Below are 6,192 nucleotides of genomic sequence, written 5' to 3'. Positions count from 1 at the left end.
ATATATATATATATATATAAATGTTTCTTCTCATAGATGGGTCGTAGGTAATGTTATTAATATATATTCATTGAACATATATATTTTTATATATATGTTTATTTCTTCCTTTAACTAAAAAAAATCCGAACTGTTTCCAAAAATAATGTTATTAATATATCTTATATGTAAAGAAGAGTAAAATCAGGAGTTATTGTTTCTTAACAAATTTGTTTGTATTGATTCTGTTTATATTTTTTTCAAATATATGGTTATTATTGGATTAATTACAATTACAAATTTAAGACCAGTGGCATTCAGTTGTAAATATTTAGAAAAAATTAGGGTTATTTTTAATGTGTACTTCAGTTTTAATAGATTAGATAGTGGGTGTTTTATTAAAATTTACTAAAACATGGTGATTTTAAGTATTTTTAAAGTTATAATTAAATATTTTTTAAACAGTAATAATAAAAACTATATGAAAAGTACACAAATATATATATATAGTTCTGGTAGTTAAATTTTGGAAGCCCAACATAACTTAATTGACTAATTGGGCCACTTTGTCATAATATTAGGATTTGTTCATCATATTTAAAAAAGAAAACGTGGACCATGTGTAAAATATAGAAGCCCATTCTGTTTTTTTTTCGAGTATATATTCATGGAAATACATGAGTTGACAAATCGATCTGCTAAATCATTTTATTCCCACATTTATGAGTTTGTTTGAAAGCTAACTTAATAAGAGGAATATATGCTTTTAATGATTTGATTTAGGCGTGCTTTGCAAGATTAAAATCAAAAAAATCTTGTGCTAGTAATGTGAATGGTTAGGATGATTCACTATAGTATAGGAATTAATTGTGGGAGGTCACTTATTTTAGGAAATTCATAAATATTCAAATTATGATTTCGAACCAAATAGATGCTATTGGTTTACTCGTGGTTTGATGGTTTTGCGGTGAAAGAATCATATTGTTAAGCTTTATTAACCACAGCTCCATATTTTATTTGATGGTTTTGATTCTACGGACAAATGATAACCGGAAGTACATCATGGAAATTCGAGGCAGACGTAGAGGAAGGAAGGCAATATCACATTTGTAAACAATGTTTGGTTTAGTGATGGTTTAATAATTAGAGAACAGAGAGGGTTTAGCGATGGATTTGTAATTAAGAGGATCGATGGTTAACCCATGTGAATCAAAACTCGCGTTGATTTATTAATTAAAAGAATAGTAAGTGTTTGTATAATTAAAATCAAAACTTTGTGTTTTAAAAGCAATGGCATAATGATGTAATATTTGTGGAAAACTAAGGACTATTTCTAAAAAGTACTCATGTTTTAATAGATTAGATGTGATATTATTTGAGCATCTATGAAAGGGTACAACTTCTGGCGGTAGATAAAATATTGTTCTAAATTAATAGATTAGATGAGAATTTGTGTGTAATAAGCTAATAGCCAAACAAATTAGATTTTCTACAAATAATTGCAAATAGGTGTTTTCCTGCAGGAATAAAAATTTTAAAATTGAAATTATAATTAAAATAATAATTTCTAATTTTTGGATTTTATTATTTGTTTATAATAATTAATTATAACTTAATTATATTTTAAAATATGATAAAATAAATAATCTTTTAGTATATATATGTATATATTTAAAATTGAAAACTTGAATTTTTTATTATTATTTTCTTTTGGTTAAAATATATTAAATTAAATTTTATAAAATTGATAAATTTTTTGTTATGTATATAATTATCCAAACGTAAAATTAAATAATATTTCTAAAATTTATAGATATTAAAAAACAAAGGGTAGTGAGATTATAATTTTTTTAAACTGCATAAAATTTTAAATAATTATTTTAGTAATAAAAATATATAATTATTAAATATAATTAATTAATATTTCGAAAATTGTAATTATTATTAAATTTCTATTTTTATTATTATGTTATTTATTGTTATATTAATAATTATTTATAAGTTATTACCATATTTGAGAGGAGCAAGTGGGTCAGTGGTCGCACCACCTCTGCTGCCATCTCACCAAGCGGGGTTCAAACCAAGTAATTGCCTCTTATAAGAAAAACTACTAGGCCATTATGCCACAGAGAAAAAAAAATTTATTACCATATTTTAAAAGATTTACCAAAAAAATAAATCAACATTAAATATAAATATCTATGTCATAATTTGTTTCAAGCCATGTCATCTTTGTTAAATTGACATGTCATCATTTTTCTTTCAAAGTTAATGTGGTAACGAAACATGGCAAAGTCACTTTAAATAATATATAAGGGATAGCATCATAAAGGTTGAAAAAAATAAAAGTTAACTTAAATAAGTGGAATTGCAAATGATAATTTGGGATGAAAATATCAGTTTATTCCACTCAGAGCCGGGCCTACGAAAGAATATTTGAAGCACTCGCTTATGTTAAATAATTTTTACAAAAATTCATAGGGCATATATTTATATATTTTATTTTATACATACATAAACAAATTTTCTTGATTGCTTTTTAACTAGATTACATAGATCAACAAATTACTAGCAATGTTCTTTTCACTTATTTTCTATAATTACAACTAAGATGTCTATAATCACTTTTTACCAAATTAATTTTTTTCTTCTTCATCCTTATATGATTTTTATTGCTTAGTTTGCAGATTTAAAATAAAATATGTAAATAAAAGACTGGTTTGTCTGTTTCAGTTTTATATTTGTTAAATAAACATAAAATGATAATAAAATATTTTTGAATCTTTCTATCAAAACTTTATTTAAAAAAAAACTGTCTCTATAATATTATTTCGATAATATTATTTTAGAAGTCAGTTTCCTACGTGTCGCGCTACGTTAATTCTTACGGCGGTTTATTACAAGGTTACTATTAATGAAATAAATATATTATATGTAATTGCAACTTTTTTGAAAAAAGAAAAACTAATTTCCTTTTCTTATTTTAAGATTTAAGTTTCCTTTTAATCTCTATTTAACAATATATGATAAAAATAAATATTTACTATATTTATAAACGTAAATATATTTTGAATGTAAGTATGTTTTCATTTAAAAGGAAAATTTACAATAATTAAAATTATACATAATTATTAAATATATATACTACATAATTATATTAAATTTCTTCAACCACGTATATGACATATAATTCAAATAAATCTGAATTCTTATATTTTTTAAATAATATTCAGTACATTTTCATACATATAGTGATCTACATTAACAAAAATTAAAAGTAAAAAAATAATAATTATGTAATATTATTTGAGAAGTCAAATTTTTACATTAAGTTCACTTTAATTCTTGCAATGGTTAATTATAGAAGTATATTTAATAAAAATGATTTGCTTTTCGTTTTAAAAAAAAATTAAGTCTCTTTTTTTAATTTATATTTGCAACAAAATACATGTATGATAACAAAGTAAATTTACTAGAAACGCAAATATTTTTAATAAAAGTGTTTTTCATTAAAATAGAGGGAAGTCCACAAAATTAAAATTATAAATAATAATTAATCTACTGCATAACTATATTAAATTTCTTCAACCAAATATATGAAAATAGGAATATTCAAACAAATCCAAATTCTTAGATTTTGGATAAAAAATATTTGTACATTTTCATACATCAAAAGAATATGATGACCTGAATTGATAAAAGTTAAAAGAAAAGAATCTAATTATTTTTAATATTTGTATCCATGTGGTAACTTTTAAAATATTATCAGTTAATTTCAATCCGTGTGTGAACTTTTAAAATATTATCAGGTAAATGAAACATTAACCAGTTATTATGAGCCAGTTCCTTTGGAAATTATAAAACTACATGATATTCCAACAGATTATCATTAATATTCATTTATGTAAGTACGAGACAATCACCATTTTTGGTTTTCTTTTGAAGCACACCATTTTTATTTATATATTTTTTATATTTGTTTACCCAAACTACATATTATATATACTTTTACAAAAAGTTTATATATAAATCTTAGACACATAACTATACAGAGCAAACAAAATTAATTAAAATTTTACCTAACTGAGGACAAAAGCTATGATTTAGTTTAGAACAATAAAAATAATCTTATATTATATATCTAAGTGACAACAAAACGGACCATATATGTCACCTAAAATAACATGTATAAATAAAATAATATTTAATTATATACATAAATTATAACTTGATTTAAAATTTATAAATAAATGAAAGGGTAAATCTCCAAAATAACACTTTTCTAAGTTTATGTCACAAAAATAGCCCTCAAAAACTAAAACGACCAAAATAGCATTTTATCTTTTGAAAAATTTAAATTTTTTTTTTTTCAAAATTTGAAATCTTATCCCAAAACCCCACTCCACAACTCTGAACCCTAAAACCTAAACTCTAAACCATAAACCCTAAACTCTAAACCCTAGACCCTAGATCCTAAACCCTAAACCCTAAATCCTAAACCCCACCCCTTAACCATAAACCCTAAACTCTAAACCCTAAACCCTAAACCCTTAATCCTAAATCCTAAACCCTAAACCCCACCCCTTAACTCTAAACCCTAATGTCTAAATTAATTTACCATTGGGGTATAAGTGTATATTTATCTCTTTTGATAAAACATTAAGTGCTATTTTGGTCATTTTTATTCTTACAGGCTATATTTGTGACAAAAACTTTTTTAGTGCTATCCTAGTCATTTTCTCTAAATGAAATAAAAATATAAATAAATTATTATAATTCATTCAGTTAAATTTTTAAACCCGTGCCTGTGCATAGGAAAATTACCTAATTACTTATACTAGAGATTTTTCCCGGGCTACGCCCGGGGTTTTCTCCTATATTGTAATTTTATTTAGTTTATTATGGAGTTTGGATTTGACTAAAAATTTTATACTTAGACTAAATTATTAAAAAAGTTGCAATTATTTGTATTGATTTTGTTGACTAAATTTTAAAATTATTAAAATTTATCTGTTTTTCTTTCAATATCGAAATACATATAAGTTGGTAACCAAACTGAATTAAAAAAAAAATTAGTTCAAATTAAACTATTCTTTTATCTTGTTTATTTGAATTTTGTGAAAATATGGTCAAAATTAGCATATAATTCGAATATTTTTTAACGTTAAAATCAACCAATATATATTTTAAAATTTTTATATTGATTATTTATTATTTGGTGATAAGAAAATCTATATGAATTTGTTATTAAGTGTTAAGGCAGTGAAGAAATGAAGAACAATTGAAATCTAAAAGTGATGTACATTAAAAGAATCCTTAAATTATGTCAAATACTTTTGTTTCAATGCAGCAAAACAAAATATTAAAAAAATTAAAATTATAATAATATTCTGTAAGAGCTATTTATTGAAAATTTATCATTTTATGTGTATTTGAACTATTGCATTTTATACTATATTATATTTAAAATTTTGTATAACTAATTTGCATTTTTTTGTTATTTTGTTGGCAGTTTAGATTATCTTAATTGAAAAAGACATAATTATATCGTAAATGAATGAATATGAAGAACACAATTCTCAAATAATGCATTTAAAACAATATTATAGATTAAGTTGCTAATGTGAAATCAATTTTTGAACATCTACAACCATTTTAATATTTTTGATTGTGTATCATTGAATCTATTAAATCAGATTTTAAGAATTTGTAAAGTAAAATGAATTAGAAATATATAAAATATATTCTAAATTATATTAATATGATATTTAGTTATTTTTGTCATCATAAAGTATTTAGTACATTTTTTATATTTATTATTATTTTTAATTGTTAACTTATGATTGATTGTTTTTCTTATACTGGTATCATCTTTTCGTATAAAAGTGTGACATATCTGTTAGGACAAAATAGTAATTGGTTGATTAACTGTCGTTTCTTATCAAAGGTCTATTAATTATTTTTGGATATTTTTTGTTTATTAAAATAAAATGTTATTTATATATTTTTTATGAATCGATATGTGATATTATTTAACTATGGTTGGATGTAGTATTCATGATTTTGTGTTTTTCTATAAAATAGTTCATGATTTTAATGGTTATATTTTATGTTTGTCTGTGTTAGTTTTTTTAATTTTGGTGTTTTGTTACATAATGTTATATTTTATAGAGTTTATGAGTGAATGATGTTGAAATAATCTATAGATTGGTG

Source organism: Brassica oleracea, chromosome C9, assembly GCF_000695525.1.
Source record: "Brassica oleracea var. oleracea cultivar TO1000 chromosome C9, BOL, whole genome shotgun sequence".
Taxonomy (NCBI): domain Eukaryota; kingdom Viridiplantae; phylum Streptophyta; class Magnoliopsida; order Brassicales; family Brassicaceae; genus Brassica; species Brassica oleracea.
Note: the sequence above shows the minus strand (reverse complement) of the source record.